At 31.2% G+C, this 20,944-nt stretch overlaps 1 protein-coding gene across 2 annotated transcripts in view; it reads right to left on the bottom strand.

The window, feature by feature from the left end:
* The window catches only part of LOC132922336 (LIM domain transcription factor LMO4.2-like), a 65,382-nt gene extending 45,164 nt beyond the window's left edge, over positions 1-20,218 (bottom strand). The window contains exon 1 of one of the 2 annotated variants that reach the window (XM_060985807.1): positions 20,059-20,218. The gene's annotated coding sequence lies outside the window, so the exon portion shown is untranslated. The remainder of the gene's footprint in view (positions 1-20,058) is intronic. The other variant, XM_060985808.1, reaches the window with a different exon arrangement.
* Positions 20,219-20,944: the final 726 nt, after the last annotated feature.

Below are 20,944 nucleotides of genomic sequence, written 5' to 3'. Positions count from 1 at the left end.
CTAGCAGAAAAATACCGTACGATTTAGTCTTGGAGTTTATACTTTTAATCTCCTATCGGTTAATTAGAGAAGCCCGTTCCCTTTTCGTTCGTCCGTCTGTCGACCCAAGACATATACAACACACATTACTCCAAGCACGAACCCCATCGAACGGAGAAACCTTTACATTATTAATTATATATACACGCCGCGACGGTAGAAACGGTGTGTACAAGCGAGGGATATTGTGTACGAAGTATATTATATACAGTATACGCGTATAAGTATAAGTAATAAGAACATATATATGTATATACGTATATTTTTGTCCCAGTAAGTTTTGACTCGAGGATGCAGGGGTTGCGATGGTGCTGGGTGGGGGGTGAATTTTAGGTGTTCAGAGGAGAGAGAAAACGCAGCCGATGGCGTCGTCGTCGTTGTCCCAGAGTAATATATATATATGTGTCGTATATATACACATATATTATATATACATTACGCGCGCATATATATCGAGTCCCCGGCACTATTAGTGAACTGTCAGTCGCACTTGAATTATTGCGTAAATTCGTTTAATTAATGTTATATTTAGCCTGGGACACGCCGCAACACACCGCGCGCCACCATCGTTCAAATCTAAAATCTACAATAACGTACACAAACATACACTCACACACATACACCACACAAGTACCTACGTGACGCACTGTATGAGCATATACGTAATGTAACATAATAATACATATATGATATAAACGCGTGTGTGCGAGAGAGTAAACCGACCGATATCGTACGGGAAAATTAAATTATTGCACTCAGGCACCCGATGAATCGGTTTGAATTAAGTATTATAATAATATATTACTATATATGTATATAATATATATATATTAAATAGTGAGTTCGTGAGCGGAAAACCACGTGTCGGCTGCGGTATTGAGTCGAATAACGTCTTCGTCTCGCAGGCGGTCGTGGTTTTTGTGACATATTCGGCTTAGGCAGCTCTGTCTGTCGACGGCCATACATTGTTTTGTGTAGGATAATATTGAGTTATTATAATGTTATATATAATAATATACCGTCAAGTCTAAATTACGTACGTCTGATTAACTCCGATGAGTTAATCAAGAGCTACAACTTGCTCTATATTATTTAGTATAACCAGTATATCATTATTTTATTTTTTATTTTTTCAAAAAAATAATGGGCCCCATTAGACATTTTATAAGGTTTGTCAAATAAGTAAAATATTTAAGTATTTAATTTGTATCAAGCATAACATATAATGCGCGTCAATAAAATGTACACAAAATATGAAATTGTAATAGGGACCTATAGTTGAATAATGTATAATATCGTTAAACATAAAAACCACTAATATAGTTAATAAATTAAACTATTTATTTTGTACAAATAATGTTTATATACCTATTACCTATACTTTGTTAAATGTTTATACTTTGTTTTTTAATAACCAATTTAAAGATTTATTTTTAAGGTATATAAATATAATTTTATATTTCTAGTAGCATATCAAGTATTTTTGGACCTAGGTATTTATGTAAGGCTGTATAGATAACATTGAATTACGTAATTATATTATATGAATTAATTTAATATTGAATAATATTTTCGTCATATTTCACTACATTAGAAGTTTTACATAAATGTAGATGAAATAAAATACTAAAATACCTCCTTTTTACAATCATTTTTACTATTAATTATTAAACATTAATTTTGTTGCAAAGGTATTCAGTGTTTTCAAAACAATTTTTTAATATTATATTATGACTATGATATTTGAGTAACTCTCAACGTCAAGCTTGATGGTCAATAGAAAACTAAATATAAGTAAGACTTTTTTAATTATTTTATACACGGTTATTTGTAATTTAATAATTTAGTCTAGGTTCGCGTGGTGTAACGATTAGTTACATTGTCAAAGATTTTTTTAGAACCTTACTACGACCGATATTTTTATTATCGAATTTTTGGAATAAAATCACTATTTCCCCCTTTTTATTTTTACAACACCAAGGTCCAGTAAACGTGAATAAATCATAAATAATTCGATTTTACCGGACGTCTTTTTGTCAGACCCTAAGAAAATATATGACCAAGATAACTTGTTTAGATAGACACGCCAAGATTTGTGGTTGCCTGACTGACCAAATGGGGTATTTTGTTTTTGTTTTGTGTATTTTTTTTATGATAGCCCGTCTCACCCTCACTGCGAGTTTAAATGTATTAATTTTCATGGGTTTATAGCGGTATCCGCGAATGTGAACACGTTATCTGTGCACGCGGAAGTGCTGTGCAGTTGGTTACTATTGCCAAATTTGCATGACCCTTCCTGGTTGTCCGGGGATTTCTCCAGTGACAATAATCGAGCTTTGTTCCAACCGCTGATTTACGAGCCCACGCGATTCAGGTGGCGATATACCCCTGGTAGAAGTACACATAAAAGTCACGGACTCGCGCGTCCGGCCGAACCGGAAACCGGATGCGATGTAAATCACGGCGTTTTCTTTTCGTTCTACAATAATATCTCTTGTACCGTATATAATGTTTATCTATATAATACTATAGGTTATGATGTGTTAAATTAATAATTGTTGACTATTGACTGTTTTATAAAAATATAATCAGACTTGCGTCTTTTTCGAATTAGAAAATGAAAGCTTTTAGTAAAAATTATGTCAGTAGTCAAAATTATCAACAAAAAAAAAGTTTAAATAAAAATATTTGAGACTGACTATTTTTGACTAGCAAATTTCAATTCCATACTTATTTTTCATTCGCACTAATTGTATAATGATTAGAATAGTAATTGGATGATAAACAAAAAAAACTTATTTACTTGATAATATTATATTAAAACTATATGAAGTTCATTATAATGAACGTATTAAACTGAAGTAAATTTTTCTTAAATTTATTCAAAAAATATAATATTTTAAATATTTAAAAGTTTAATAATAAATAGCTGATTTTAGTTTATTGTTTTAATTGATTATATCCAAAGGGTATTATATCGTTGATAATAAATTCTATAAAAAAATATTGAATTTATTATTTTATTCTATAACGAGAAAAATGATATGTATATACTATATATGATTCGGAGAAAAAAGTTGTTTAGGTACCATAAAAAATGTTAAGAACTCGCCCCTTCCGGGCTAATCCCCATTTATATTCCTGTGATTTTTCTATATTATCCTGTTTATCACGTTTTTTTCTTCCGTCGGTTATGGGGTTCCGTAAATAATACGTTTATTTATATTATATCATTTCTAGCAGGGGTCGAATGCATTTTTCATAAAAACGGTATATAGTTGGACTCGCGCAAAACTACGCATGTATACATATATATATATTTATGCGTGTAATCCACGGGTCTGTGGCGACGGTGACTTATACTCCACCGCCACTCTTGTCCGTTTTTCCTCCCACACACTGCACCTTGTAGCGCCAACACCCATTAATAATACATGATCTGCTGCCACCGTAGAGGCTGAGGGTAGTTTTCTATATTACCCAAGAAACCGTGCGTATATAGAAAACGATTGGGTGTATATAAACAGAATGTCAGAATGTCTATCTCGGTTTGCCATCCCCATCGTGTCATCATCCCCACAGAAGCGTTCCCGTCATCCTTATACCACCAACACTTATCCTGCGGTACAATAATACATGGTGACGGTACGTTTTAATTTATTCATAGAAACGATTATCGCGGTCGCGGCGCGGCTGCTTGTGATGAATGCTCGGGGACTTAGGATGCGACTGAGAATATATAAATGTATGTGTGTGTGTGTGTATGTGTGTGAAAACAAACCGCGTAATTCGACTGCAATTGTGTACGAGCGGGTTTTCAAACTTCCGTAAATAAAGATTTTGGCGTTCTGATTATCTCGGGGAGGCGGCAAACACGAGATTGTTCATATTTAGTTGTTATATAATGGGTGAAGTGGTAGGGTAGTTCGACGCCAAACGCGCACGTTACGTGAGTAATACAATGACGAATATAACATAATTTATCGCAGGACGGTCGTCGGTGTACGAATAAAAACAACCGAATTAATGACTATTAAACATCCACCAAACGAATGAAAAAAAAACGATTTTTTTTTACGGTGCATGTATTACAGTCGGCGAGATTTAGAAATTAAACAAATCCAAAAATTACAGTCTAAACTGTAAAAATAAAATACTTTCAATAAAAAATAATAAAACAAATGATACAATAATGTGTAATACTATTAAACAATATTTTCTATTTTTTTTTTTTTTTAATTTATCACATTCTTCATAAACTTTATGTATTAAAAATAATTTAATACGTGTCTGCAGTATTATAATTTATAATATAGGTACGTAATGGGCGCGTGTCACTGTAAAACATTTTATCGTCGGTTCAAATAATAATATTATAGTAGTTATGGTGTTTTGTAACTTATTTTTTCGAGTAATAAAATAAAAATATTAAAAAAAACATTTATTATTGAATGGAAGGAATATAACAAAGCACATATGAACAATACGGTTTGGCCTGCAAGAATAACCTTTACGCGTTCAAAAAGTAAAAAAAAAATATACTTCTATATTATAATCCACGAGGTTTCGTTGATATTAAAACCCCAAAAACTGAGAACGGCCAGTTGCGTGCCCTAAAACTAAACCCTACACTTTAAACAACAATCGGTAGTTAAAAAAAAAAAAAAAATGTTACCGGGGATGCAAAAATAAAATGGGTGGGTATTATTCAGTTTCGGTATTATTTTATTTTTTCCCGTTTAACCGGGATTTACATAAAACTATATCTTGAATGACATTGCACCTCGCCGGAATAAATCAACCATGAAAAGATTCATATTCAAGTCACGGCGAGGAATCCAACCCAAATGTTTTTTTCCCATAATGTGTAATTGAAGCTTTTAATATTGTTATATATGTGTGTTATTTTTTTTTCACATTTTTTTTCTCTTGCTCTCTCCCTCACGTCTACGCTTATATCCCATAACCCTTTCTGATACATGGAATACGTGTGTATCCTCTCATACCCCTACCCTCATCCGCTAAACGCTCAGCTTAATTACTCATCCTTGGGCAAAACCCCTGGCGTCCCTTTAATGCTCGCATCTCATGTGGATTCACGACCTGGCAAACAACCGTCGGCTACGGGGGGAAAACATTGGCATGTTCCGACAGTAAATGGTTTAAAGTGAAAACATTTTCTAGATAGTTAGCTTAAAATATTTCATTTTTTTATTTAAATAAAACTCCAGGGTTTTTTCATACCTTTAGTAAAAAAAAAAAAGTTCAGCAATAATAATTATTATTTTGTAAGTTACATATAATATAGGACCAAACATTTTGATGGAAAATGTTGATTAAAGTTGACATAGGTACGTTTTCATCAATTATTCATAAAACAATATTTTAAATCAAAAGTTTTAAACTCTTAGGCTCACTATTTTTTTAATATAGAAATAACTATAAGTTATATTGTGTAATTATGCAACATTTGGATGTACTACATAAACGCTCAAAAATGTTAAAATAACATTATAAAACACAATAAATTTAATACGCAATGACCATTGTTGACCAAACAATATTTTAAAACAAAACTACGGTAGATAATACACTATTACAAAATTATTATTATTTCAAATATTGTATTAATTGTATAGTTTTAATTTTCAAATAAACTTTAAAATAATTGTAATAATATCTGTTAACATGACGCGTGTGGTACCTATATAGTGTAAATATATAAGTAGGTTAGTAGGTAGTGTTATAAACACGTGCGGAAAGTAATACAGTAAATTCCCGTTACAACGAATACCAATACAACGAAAAATCCCGTTATAACGAAAGTCATAGAAATCCCGTGCCGATAAGCAGCGTGCTTATAAAGAGCTTATTCGAATTTTCGTTACAACGAAATTTCCGATATAACGAAAAAAAATACGGTCCCCTGGAATTCGTTGTAACGGGATTTTACTGTATTTATAATACTTCTAAGATTTTACATAATATACATACATTATTTATCTATTGTGATTTATTTTTGCTATCATATTTTCAAATGTAATGTTTTAATTATTTATTTGATGTTAATAACGGTGCGTATATACACAAGTTATAAGAAAATCTTCTTATATTATAGTGGTAAGGAGTATTCGGTGTAAGGGGGTTGGGGGGAGATAAAACTTGCCAAGAAGTTGGATGGCCAGACACGACTCTGTACTTTGAATAATCCCTAAACCCGACGAAAACTTCACACTACTCTCACTGAGCTTCCCAAGACAGTATTTAGTCAATGCACATACCCGCCCGCCCTCCACTCATCACGAACGCCCTAGCCCTAGGTAAGTTCAAGAGGGTGCGATACGACGTCCTTAATTGAAGTGCCTCGTTCAATGTCCTCTATAATAATACCATAAGACGAGGAGGGTCCTTCACTTTGTGGGAATTCGAACCTGACGGCCGCAAACTTGCCGATAAACTAAATTTTATAATTCCCTGGGCATGACCCGCACACTTTCTCGTCCGCTATTCCTTAGACTTAACTACGTATATTATACATCACATTCATTAGAATTCCAAACTTGTTGGACCAACGCATTATTATATTTCGAAGATTTATAGGTGAATTAATTTTTCGAAATAAATGTACGAGCATAATCATATTGCGAATGTTAGTTAAATATGCATTCCTTTAATAAATGACCAAGATTTACAACAATATAATAACCGGTACAGAATTTTTAAAATATAATTGAATCAAAAAAAATTTTAGAGTAAAAAAAGTCATTGAAGAATGAGAAACATTACTAAATTAAGCAGTCTGTAATACATGTTTAAGTAAAAGAAAATTGTTTATACAAACAGTGGCGGTTGAGTCTTCAAAATTCAAGGAGCAAGTTTCAAAACAACCCACCCACAACTAAATTCACTAGGACCAATGTAATATTTTTAGGTTCTTCTTAAGTTAAATTTTTTATTAACTTTTACAGTTTATGATATAGATACACTTAATTTTTACTTAAATGATCAATCTTCTGTTATGAATTATGATTAAACCTGTTTAACTTAAAACAACTTTTTTCCCCATTTTCGGAGCAGGAGCAGTCGCTCTTAGTATTCTTATAGCAAGCCGCCTTTGTGCACAAATTAAATTATATAGAATCTATTACCTATAACATATTTATATTATACTTGGCTTAGCTGTTAACTAATTTTGTTAATATATACTGAAATATTTAAATATATTTTCTCTTCAAATTATGTATTATTTTGAATATTTAAAATATTCCAATATTTAAATGATATAACATGATTTATATTAGAATCCTCACAAGTAAATTATTTTATTATTTCAAATTACAGAGATAATATTCAATAACAGTAGATATAATACTCCTTAAAAGCTTATTTATTTATAAGATTTTCATTTAACATGAAATTATTGTGAAAACAAATAATACATTTATTATACATTTAAACAGTTTCAATGTGGCGTACGAGAAAAAAGGTCTTTAAAAAGCGGACTTCAATATTAATATAAAATATTTGTACGGAAGCAGGCGAATTTACTTGTACAATATAGTAATAATAACTTTTTAGCAGGTTTTACAATAATAGCATACACGTACTGACACGTTCATATTATACGCAATTTTATTAGTATTTCTATGTAGTATGTACACCCGTTGATTGTAAATGAAATACGCGCGCATGAATAATATAATATAAAATCATATCTCGACACACTCACAGTCTTTAATGTCATAAACACGTTCTTATACACAATCTTTGGTCCAATCTAAACTTCTTACAGTTAGCGAAGCGATTTAATAATAGTTTTAGGAGAAATGGGGAAAATGCGGTGGTGCCCAATATAGCGCGTATATATATATATGATAACTAATAATATTATACATATTATATAATCGTACGCATAATAATAATATATTGTAATCGGATCTCGAAGCATTGGCGTAAGAAAGGGGGAGAGGAGAAGGACTACCATCACCGCCACTAAACGGCCGAGGATATTGGGATACGGTCCGGAGCCTGGATACAGTGGCCGGGCGGGGGAGGCTGCGTAATTAGCGCAGTCTGGCTTTTACATTCCCTGCGTTATCTAACGGTTACAGCGAGAAGTCCGTGGCATTGTCAACAAACTGGGATGGAGAGGAGCGGTATACGGATGGATAGGGCTGCAGGACACAAGAAGGGAGGAAAAGGACCGTACAACAGATAACGACCTCTCTATTAACACCCTCCATCGAGAGCCTAAATACAAATTAAACTCGCCCGTATCGGTCACCAAGGATTATGCGCTACGTTTTCATTTTCAAATTAGATACAACCCGGTACCCCGTCCTACTTCTCGTCCACCCCACGGCTGCTGTGTAACTACGGTTTTATCGGGATAGAATTTGTATAGGTTGAATAAAAATGCATTTTTTCCTTTCATTTTTTTGTATTCATTTTTAAATTAAAATATAATATAATATGCAGATAAGTTCAATTTCAGTATTTCACCCTTTCTCTCGTTGTTTAACTGGAAAATTGAAAATTATATAAAAAAAAATAATGATAGCTGCAAAAGAGAGCATGCACACTGTAAACAGAGAGATAAAGCTTCCTTTAATTTACTTTTGATGCATTATTGTTTTTTTTTTCAGGAATTGTCACATAATATTTAATCATCAAAATAATACTAATTATAATATATTTGATATGATTTTTCACATTTATAATAAAAATTTAAAGCCCTAAAATTATCGAATCATACTTGTTATGTGTGTTGTATAACATGTACACATAATAACTAAGAATTACGTTTGTATAAAATCTACATAATATTATGTAAATGTAATGCTATTCGATTTCGTTTCCTGCAGTAAATTTTTTTATATTGATGCACATAATACGATGCGTGTAACATATGTGTAAAAATATTATTATTATACCTAACTGCATATAATATGTATTCTTTTTGTAATTCGTGTATTTTATACCTATATACCTATATAAATATATATTGATAGCAATAACAATACTCACGGCCGGCCGTGCATAAAATAATAACAACGATATAATACAGCTGAAGCACTGCCGCAGACGTGTCAAGACGATATTCGCCCTACGACATGGAGCTGAATATTGGGGAGAGACTAGAACATCGCATCGTATATTATAAAATATATATATATACGCGCGATGATATGCGTCGTTTTTCATTCAGCGTTTTTATATTGTGTATGTGCATCGGACGCAGTACAATATAATATATAAAAACACGTAGATAGTGTATTATTATAATGGTCACACGCGTGTTCTACAAATGTCAGCCCCCTCCCCCTGTAACGCCACCACCCGACGGCCAACTTACCAAAATATATATGTATATACAATCGATGCGTATATTTATATAGCGCTCTGTGACAAGACGCATAGCAGTAACGCGTATTATACTGCAATATAATATACGATCTCTTCACCGACCCCACCTCCACGGTACGAGATTTGAATTACAATATCTATCGACAAACAATATATAATGAATAACTACCCACGGTGGAGGGGTGGTGTTGGAAGCGTCACGATAGTAATAATAATGTACGCCGCGTTGCCGTAGTTTACAGCACCTGTGACTGCCCCGCGAGTCAGTCGCCCTTGCTCGTATATTGTAATATGTATATGTATACAACAGGGTCACATACCGGACACGTATTATGCCAGTATATAGATTCTCCTCCACCCTCTCACATACATACTATGTCACTTCATATATACGTCGTATATAATAACAATAATAATAATAACATATATATATATATATATAATATAGCGTCTCCTCGATTTTCGTGATTTTGACGGAGACTATATTATTTTCACGCGAGTTCCTGTTATATTCACATAACTTCATAATGGGCTCGGCTCTACAACAATGATTCGACCCATAGTCGAATTAGAGTCGAATAGTTATAAATTGTAATAGGTAATAAAAATAAGTATTAGATTAATATGTACGCAAATTATTTTTGTCCTGTAGGTTTTTTGAGCGCAGTCTTAGATAGGCTCCTGAGAAAAAAACACCGGTATGACATAAAGTAAAATATAATCGGTCGACTAGTAACTTACAATTTACACACGTGAGTTGCGGTCAACTATACATAGACATAGTACTATATAAATTATAACATAATAATATGGTCCCTCGTCGAATAGAATACTGTACAGTGTACACTGTACATGCACAAAACGGACGATCCTCTGGTTAATATAATATAACCCACCGACGCCGTCAGTAAATATAATATTATTATTACAAAACATGATATCATTCGAAAGCACGCGGCCGTCCGATTTCCATATTGTGAGTAATGATTTATACGACTCGTCTGGGGTGCCGTTGCAGTCTGCACCCTAACTACGCGTTTCAGATGTGTTACACTCACCAGTCCCCGTTAAACATATTATTTTACAGAGTCATTCAAATTTCGCGTCAAAGACCGGTGGAAATTATATTATATCATAGGGGGTTCTTATACATTTGGTCACTGCCAATTTATAGTAGATAACACGACATTCAGACTATATTCAGATTCCGCGAAGACATCATATAGGAACATTTCCGTTTTATTTTGTGTAGATTGTAAATACACATAACATTATGATTATATGATTATGATGTGTATGTGAGTATGACGATGAATAGAGTCCAATATTAAGATTATCAGAACTACAAGCGTTTCATACTAAAGCAGTGGTCTTTAGCCTTTTTAGACTGCGGGCCACCTATTATTTTTAAAAAATGTCACGGGTCACATTCCTACTAAAAACATTTAGTATTTATTAAAAATTAAAAACGTATTAAAAATATATACTTTACTGAAAATGTGTCCACGGACTGCAAACAAAGACAAGGCGAGCTGTGAATAGAAGATCTCTGTACTAAAGATGTATACAGTAGTGTCCTATCAGACCTTATAAAATAATATTAGAATGTTTATACAACTTTTTAACGTATTCGTGTGAATTTTTTTACTTTTGGCCATATAGGTTATATGCTATTTTTCGTCCCTTTTAATCCAGCCCTACCAAAAATAATAAAATACCACAATTGAAACGACGTCGAGTATGGTTTCTTCGCCAAGGGAGCAGTCTATACAAATGAATCGCGCACGAAAACATTAAACGGCGGGTGTCGACACATGGAAGAAACGCGTATATGGAGTATGAATCAAAGCCAATGAATCAAACGTGCTTTAATCTCATATTTTTCGTGGTCATGTTTTTGAAACTAAATTATATTTCATATATCGTTCCGATAAAAAATGTGCCCTTTGACGTATGTGAGCAGAAAAACTACTAAAATACATTACGTGATAATAAAAATGTTCAGTGGCTACCTCACGGCGTATGTATCATGTGATATTATTAGGTTTGTTAGTTGAAGAGGTTAGTAAATTAGAATTAAGGCTTGTACTGAATTGATTTCTTGGTTTCTACAATCTAAACCACTGGCCGAATTGTTTCTCATTTAAAAAGGTTAGGTGAGCTTAATTGGTTCCTATTTTTGTTAAGTACTGTTACCAAACTAATATTAAAAATAAATATAATAAATAAAATATAACAATTGTTAACTATATGACGGACTACGTTAATTTGAGACACTCGCACAATTAAAATATTTGGAAAAAGTTTGTTTCAAATTATCACTTCAACAACCTTATAAACTTTAAATTCAGTTAATTAATTATTATTATTACTTTAAAGTTGACAGTCCTAAATATGTGAAAAATAGGAAGGTAAATGAGCGTTCTTGAGAAATTGGTAATTTTATTGCTGAAAACAGGAACTTCATCACAAATTTAAATAGAAACCAATCCAAATCACCTTAATAAAATAATTTTTTCAAATTGGAATCAATTCGACCAAATATGAACCATTTCAACTACAGCAAGAATGGAGAATAACTATTATTATGTAATATGACGATGAACAAATAAGACATTATACAATATTGGTTTTCAGTTACATCCTGTGAAATTCGTGTACGTTCTACTACTTAATATTAAATATAATATATAATACAAACAAAGGTGAATTATGTATTTAAAAATCATTTTTCGACACTCCATAACATATTGTATATACGTCATATCATGCGCCACTGATGATAATAACATTACGCACATCGAACCATATAATATTAAAATAGTAGAAATCATATGATATTATACATTCACACGCGCGCGCTGTTCGTTTTCATATTAATATACGTATACTTTATTACCGTAGGGGTGCTAGCTGTGGGTCATTTATATCGGATACGCTCGGGTTTATATCGAGAATTGATGTACACGATCGTGTGTGTATATATATATATATATATATATACTCACAATAATTCTAGTTTTTATACGAATGGCGGTAGACGGTAGTGGTGTAGGTGCGTATTATATATATTATATATTATATTGGCAGCTGTTGTCGGCCGAGTGGGACGAAAAAGCAACACAAAATACGGTATAATCCTGCAGCATCAAATATTATTATTATCATTTCATTGTTAAATCTCTTGCCGTAGTACCTGAAATATTATTATTATTATGATGTATTCGAGAGCTGGCGTCGAAGGGGTCACGTTTTCAAGTCATTATCAGCGTGTTTAATGTATATATTATATTGTATATTGGAGTATTAATAATCCATAATCCTCGCACCCGTCCGTTCGGTTATGCGCTCGATTTTTGATACTCGAAAATGGTAGGAATGTATTTAATATTATAATGTTTATGTGCATTATTGTTTTTATTTCGCCGACGGCCCGGGCGATTATATCGACACAGCCGTACCAGTAATATGTTATAACAATGCTTTACATTACTCGGTATAGGTACTTATGCACTGCCCGTAAATATCGACATTAATTTACCGGTTAGGTACTCATATTATTACGATAATACATACCATTACCTGCGAGTATTTTGATATATATCCATTTCGTTTGCATAACAATATATATAATATTATAATGGACGGTAAGATATGACGTTATTGAATCCAAAATGATTAGAATTTAATAAAACTGTAGACCTTTTAATTAGACAGAGCCATTTTAGTTGGTCAAAGTGGCGTAGAAGGGAAGATCCGGTAAACATATCATTGATTTCAGTGCTTATGTTATGAATTTATTTTAGACCATAATTTTTACACCAATCTCCTATAGTCATACAATGTACATTTAAGTATCAATCTTAAAAATAACTAAATATTTAACTAATATTTTAATTTTATAAAAATGTTATTTATTTAACATAAAATATATATGTTTACTAGTATTTTTTTTAGGTCATCTGCAAATATTCGAACTTTATGTTATATAAATAATGATGTAAAGACAAGCGAATTAAACGAATGGATCTTTATTTAAAAAATTAGGTATCAGTTTATTACCATAATATTACCGTGAGGTTTCAAAATTACATTGTTAAGAACACTACGTATGGCAGTGCATGTTTTAGATGATCCTCACTCCTCAAAATATGTAATTATATTGTTGTCTGTGATGATATATAGTACCTCATAACTATTCGAATATAAGCGCTGCTGCAACGACTGAGATTATTTTATCCTTCAAGGGTGGTGGAACTTCACGCCACGCTCCAAAAGAACATTCTTCGCCATTCCATTGGTCAGAACCACGAATCAGAAATGCATGTACCTACGTGTATTATTACGTCTAAATCAAATAGCGAGGCACGTATTATTTTGTTTTTTAAAAATCTCACGGGTCGCACTTATAATAAAAATATGTATTGAACAATTAAGGATGAAGATAAGGCGGAGCTGACAACCCCTGGTTTAAATATTTTTTCACTGTTATACTCTTATCGTAAACCAGTAAATGCATCATTGTATATTTAAAAATTGAAAATAGTTCTTTGTAATATTTTATATTTTGAAGATATTTCTTAGTTCACGATGCAACTGCACTATTGTAGTAAATGCACAAATACTTATTATCTGTACAAAAGTGTCATATCTGTCGTAATATCATATTATATTGGCTGAGTGTTATCACTGGGTAACTTCCCTAATCTTAAGATTCGTTGTTATTTATTATTTATTGTCACTTATCCAACCTACTCATTGTATAAAACTGTATAGATTGTAGATTACTTAAATAAAAAAAAAAAAAAATGTTATTATACGATTAGGTATGTATATAATAAATACGATGTGTTAGTCGCGTGATGGACGGGGGAATCGTTGCGCCGAAAGTGCCGCGGTGCCTTTTGTCAGCTGCTCGGTTTTTAACTGTTGTTACCGCACAATTGTAACCACAATGGCGGTATCGTGTGAAAATTAGAATATCGCGCATGTTAAATGGTCTGGAAATGCCTGCGTTATGTGGTGTTTCTATATGTATATTATTTACACAGCAGTGCAATAACGTCGCTGCAGCAATGTATATGTGCGTGCGTTTGTGTAGGTACAGACCATCGCGACCGATACAGTCGTAGTTGTTGTACGGGTAAAAGGGTTGACTTTATTTTGTTTTTTTTTTCATTTTCACCCGTTCTTCCCTTTGGCCCGCGATGCGTTTTATTAAACGCGAAAGGGTTGGCGTTTGCCCGTTTATGCGATTGTCCCGCCGATAAAAATCAGCAATTAAAGCGCCTTCATTAAGACTCCGGAACACGCTATATACATATATGTACACCACCGTAATATATATGTATATAATAACAGTCGAGTATTGGACTTATGCGTCTTCGTTATCACTGCATATACTAATCCCACGGGAGACATGCGATCGAATTATTTGAATAGAGGGCATAAAAGAATATTTTTGACTTTGCGCTACGTAGTCGTATTTTTAATACACACTATGCTAGGGCGAATCTATGAATAAGAAAATCGGGTAGGGTTCTAAAGTCTAGACCTATAATAAGCCATATAGAAATACAAATTAAACATTTTAAATGTAAAAATATTTTAATGATAGACTATAAATCCATTAAATATTATATAGTGTGTATAATATCGTATGCTGGTGTAACGATGATAAGAGACTATAAAGTAATGTACATTTTTTTTTATAAATTAACTAAGAAAAAAAGAAAGAAATCTTTGAAAACGTATCTAAGGGGAGAGGATCGGTATTTTCTGTAAATATATTTAAGTGGTCTCCCATATAATAAGGTTCGTATGAAACACTTTGATTAATTAATATAATATTATACATTGCAAACTGCATATATTTTTATTTTTTACTGTTATTTCCTATTCGATTCTTTCTACTCATTGATATTTTTAAATTCTTAATTGGAGACTTTCTTTCTGTTTATTTAAATATATTAGTTTGCCTATGTCATTTACATTATAGGGAATAATGCTTTTGAAAAATGAAAATGTTTTTTAAAACATAATGTAAATATTAATATACATTTTATGCGTGTTTGATTTAATTTAGTTCTAAAGAAAATTAAATAAAATATATACCGATTATATATAAATTATTGATTATGTGGTAAAAAAAATTACAAAACAATTTACCGGTCTATAATGCTGTTCAAGTATAAAAATTGCAAATATTTGCAAATAACTATATATTATAGTTTAATTTTGTACGTAAAAAAAATATAGGTTTGTCCAATCAGTTCAACAGTTAAAAATCATAATAGTATTATGTTAAATTTAAATATTATAATATTTATTTTATTTGTTAGTAAATAAAATATGTCAACCTGTCAAAAACAATTTGTTTATAAATAATAAGCTGTAAAGTGAAGTAATAGTTTCCAATTTTATAAAAACATTCCAAATACACGACTTTGTGTTGGAAATTACAATCCATAATTTTTTTTTAAATGTCATTAAATTTTCTAAACATATCTACCTTTTTTTTTACACGTTTTTTTTTTTTTTTTTTTTTTTTTTTTTTTTTTTTTTTTTTTTTTTTTTTTTTTTTTTGATAGAGAATAGTAAGGCTTTTTTTTTTTTTTTTTTTTTTTTTTTTTAGTTTTTGTTTTTTTTTTTTTGTAAAAATAAAAAAAAAAAAAAAAAAAAAAAAAAAGCTTTTTTATTTTTTTTTTTTTATTTTTTTTTCAAATGGCCTATTTTTTTACAGCTGTATCAACGCTGTGCGCCATTAATATAATCACATCATTAATATAAATAGTAATTGTCAAAAATAACTAGCGATTTAATTCCGAAACAAACTGTCTTGAGACTATCTTTTTAATTATTATATAGTATCCTATCCAACTAAAAGTCATTCAATAAACTGCCATAACATTTTAATGCAATCTTTCAATAATTGTAGTCGTGAACATTTTCACGTCGTAAACAAGCATCACGATAGTTCAGAAATGTAGTAAACATTCCCAGAATATTGAACAACGCATTAAACTGTTTAGAACAATTAATCTTGATTTATGAGGCGTTCTTAAAAATATTACGACTAAACCCTGTAAGGATAATACTAATCACGGGAAAATGACGTTCACATAAAACAACATGGGATTTATACTTCCTTTTTCCGGATTTTACGGTTTGCGAAGTTAAGAGACGAAATGGGATCATTATATTTAGCTTTAATATATATATAGGTATATAAAAGGATAAAAGGATATTTTTTGACCGACCTATTGAGACCGACAATCGGTCACGTGGATATCGAGCGTATTTCTGTCGTGTGTTATTAACCCTCACAATTATTTTTACGCAAAAGTGAAGGAATTTGTTTTTAAAAGAAAAAAGCAGAGCATATTTATTATTACAGCAAACGTTGAAAAGTATTTGGAAATGCTGTTTCTACTTCGCATTCACAAACCGTTTAAATACGCATATTAATTTTGTACAGTGCTGTTTTTTTCATCCTAACCGATTTTAACGTGACTGTAATTTGTTGACATTGGTTATTCTTTTTCCTAACAGGCAAACACCTTTACCGACAACTATAGTTGTAACATTATTGTACCATATGCAGATTAAACCATATAAAAGTAAAAGTGCGGTGTCTTAGACAATCAAGAAAAAAAACTCCAAATCGGCAGGCATGATTCGTATAAATATGTTTTATTGTTGCTTATTAGTAATATTTTTAATTTATATTAAACTTTATTCTAAATAATATGGCAATCTATAGGATAATTAAGTAGAGAACGTAAACACTTTTATATATTATATATTACCATAGCCTATAGTGTCGATGTGTATTGAGTGTTAAGCTTTAGAAAAAAATTGTTTTGGTATTCAAAAATCAAAATTTAAAATATTTGAAATATTTAACTTACTAATTAAAAAATGTTAACGTTTAAAGTTAACATTCATAGATGAAATCACAAAAACCCATAAATAAATTTTTAAAAATTATCTAAGTATTTATTTTTAATACAGAAACCCTCAGAGACCAAACATTGCATACATTTTATATGAATGCTAAATAGTGAAATTTCTACTAAAAACAATGATATGTATTTAGCTACCTAGTTAACTTTTATTTAAAATTGATAGTCTATTCAAGAATCATCAGATTATTTAGAATTATAATTGTTATTGTCATATTTTTGTATAAAAAAGGCAATGTGTGAGTTGTGTTTTATAGACCAAAAAGCTATTTCACCGTTTTCGACTAAAATTTCTGTTTGTTTTTAGCGATACCAGAAAGGTTTAGATAGAATTTAAATCACGTCCAATATTTGATGCTGAACAAACATTTTTTTTTATGTTGATTACATAATTTAATATATGTACATTATGTACCTATTATCGATAATAACAATAAGAACCGTATTTTAAAATTGTTAGTTATTGAGAGGGTACACCAGAAACTCAAAAATTCATCAAGCATTAAATCTAATCTGATGCAAGTGAATTAACTACCTCAATTTTGCCTACAAAGCTAGATCACTAAAATCAAGATCTATTGAATGCCGTATATTATAATTATTTTTTATTTCTGTGTTAAGTCAGGTAATACAATTCATAGCTTTAGATAAATATCAATCATTATTCATTATTTAATTTAGTTTATTGTTGTATTATACAATTTTCTACAAAAGCCAAGACAATCTAGAAAAAAATCGTTTCTTGTTTGATTTTCTGATAATATATGTATGTTTAAAATAATAATTGTTGAAAATTCAAAATGTTATTCAACTTGTTTTTAATGAGTGTATCCTATAAATTAATTTAAATTGAATTATCTGTATGATATAATTATATTAGCGTTCTCGAAACAATAAAACCGATGTCTAACATTTTTTAAAAATGCAATGATCTGTGTAATTATAATAATAACACCATTTTATACATTCTTATCATAGCGATAACAGTTTGTTAAGAATTTTGCGGACTAGATTAACATAGTGAGAATCCTGGGTAATACATTAATACTTAAGTTAGGTTATTTAAAAACTAACGTTTGATTTTAGTTTTGCCTAGGACATTATTGAAAAGTAAACATCATGGTTATGTTAGCGGAGTATATCAGAAACAAAACCACTATGAAGAATTTTATTTCAATACGATATTTTCTTAATTTTTAACAGACAAAGTAATATTTTGACTTGATTTGAACTACTATCATCCATTAGTATTAATTGAATAGGCACTTATAGATTATAAATGAACATATTTATGTCTTAACTTTGTAACTAAATGTTATCACTTTTGTAGTATGCAAAATAAAGTTTAATATACAGTTTTAAGGCGTGTACAGCAAACTGTAGTTTTTAATATTATTAAAACCATTAAATGTATTATACATTTTTTTATCTGTTTCTACTATTTTTAATTTTTATAAAATAATATATTATATTTTATTTTAAAATTGCTGTTTGAATATTTCAGAGTAAAACAACATAGTGCGTCTACGGATTGTACAATATTTTCAAAGACCGATTTTAAGGTAAAATTGTTGTTAGTTCTACTATTGGTTTTGATGTACTCGATATTTAAAAATCGGTTATTTTATACAGAATACTAATTTTTTTGGATTTGATGAAAAAATAAGCATACATTTTTCTGATTTTAGTAACACATCTTACTTTTAAAAACGAAATTAATGTATACGCTATACAATATATCTATGTAGAAATGAATTAAGGCAAATTAAAAAAAAATCACGTATATAGTTTTATAAGTTTTTGATAATTTAATTTTTACCATTAAACCATAAACATTGTAGCCACTAACATAATACTTTCCATTGTCATAAAACAACACGAGAACCATACAATACTAACAATTCTAAATCAGTTATAATAAATTTGTTGAATTAATGGCACAAAATATAAATTTACAATTTATAACAATAAAAGTTTAATAATATCGGTTATTCAAAGACAAAAGATAAAAAACAAACGGATTAAAGAATATTATAAATAAACGTCATGAAACTGCATCCAATTTCAAAGATTATTCATAATTCACATTTCAAACATACCTATAGTGGCTAGTGCAAAAATAAAATAAGAAGTTTGAATTAAACCGGTATTTGAATATACTAAAAATACCACCAACTCTAGTACTGAGAATACAAAGTTTTATACTACTATTTTGATAACGATGCTCAAAACTATCCGTCGACTAAATGTAATTACTCAGTACTGTACCTAATTTCAACAATGCATAGAATTTTGATGCAGAGAAATTGTAAAGAATTTATTTATTAAAAAATATAGGTTAGGTATTAAATTATATTTAATAAAATATTTTTTTCAAGTAAAATAATAAGTATATTTAATAAATAATTAAATATTGTAATAATAAATTATTGGTTAACTAATCATAAAAATGATGATCGTGTATGTTTGAAACTCAAGAATGTTAGATTTTGGTTATTCATAGCGTAATTTGTATATACCAATAGAATAAAACACACGCGTAATTTACGTTGCAAAAAGGAATCGGTACAGTACGCCCATAACATGCTCGTACTCGTATGGTGGTCAGACATCTAAAAATCGAGACTTCAAAAATTGCCACACAATTTATAAAAACCAATAATAATTTATAGAAATAAGTAAAGCTCACCTGGTTTTGTTATAGTGTTAATAGTATAATATTTGTATTATAGTCTTGCGAGTCTATGGCTCTCCGAACGCGCGATTTTGGCCGTCAGCTGTGTGTCGTGAAGGTGCAGGCCGCGTGCCGTCCAAACAGCGTGCCGGCGGTTACTACGGTCGCCGGACCGACGCGCCGTCGTCGCGCACTTTTGTCGAGGCCCACACGATGGGCGTAACCCCGAGACGGCGAGCGCGGGCGCCTTGACACGCTCACGCTCCGCCCGGCTGGCCCACGTGCACCGCGGCGCCGCGGACCGTCTAGCGCCGGGTGACCCACATCCGGCGGTTCCCGTGGGCGAGTTTTCACCCAGTACCCGAGTTACGGGGCGCCTCCTTTTCTTCCGCCCAAACTCCCCATTAGCTTACTTCCACCCCCACCCAGCCTGTTCACAATCCCCCCCAACGCCAGTCGTGGGGGATGCGCGCACTCCCCACTACACACGCACGCACAGGCGTATACTCACACGCGCTCGCCTAACCGCCTACAGCTTTTTTTTTTTTCATTCACTGACTTATTTGTGTTATTTTATGACGAACTTCATAATAATTTATAATACTTATAAGACGTCCATTATATCGCTAAATCTTTTTGTATTATTATTATTTTTCGTTTCGGCGACCATTGCGTATTACGTTTCTATACCATTCGATAGTCTATTATTATTGTGCTTTACAAATGACCAGTTCTTGACATTTTTTTTTCGACGAATTTTTCCCATTACAATTTCTTCTGTATAACAGCTATTTCTATTCTTTTACTTATATCTTGGGATACAGTTCATTGTGAGTTTTGACTGCGTACGCATTGTGTGAAAAAAATACAACCTCAGCTGATTTGTATGCAATTTACTAAA

Source organism: Rhopalosiphum padi, chromosome 2 (assembly GCF_020882245.1).
Source record: "Rhopalosiphum padi isolate XX-2018 chromosome 2, ASM2088224v1, whole genome shotgun sequence".
In the NCBI taxonomy this organism is placed as follows: domain Eukaryota; kingdom Metazoa; phylum Arthropoda; class Insecta; order Hemiptera; family Aphididae; genus Rhopalosiphum; species Rhopalosiphum padi.
Note: the sequence above shows the minus strand (reverse complement) of the source record. Positions and strands in the feature narration are given on the sequence as shown.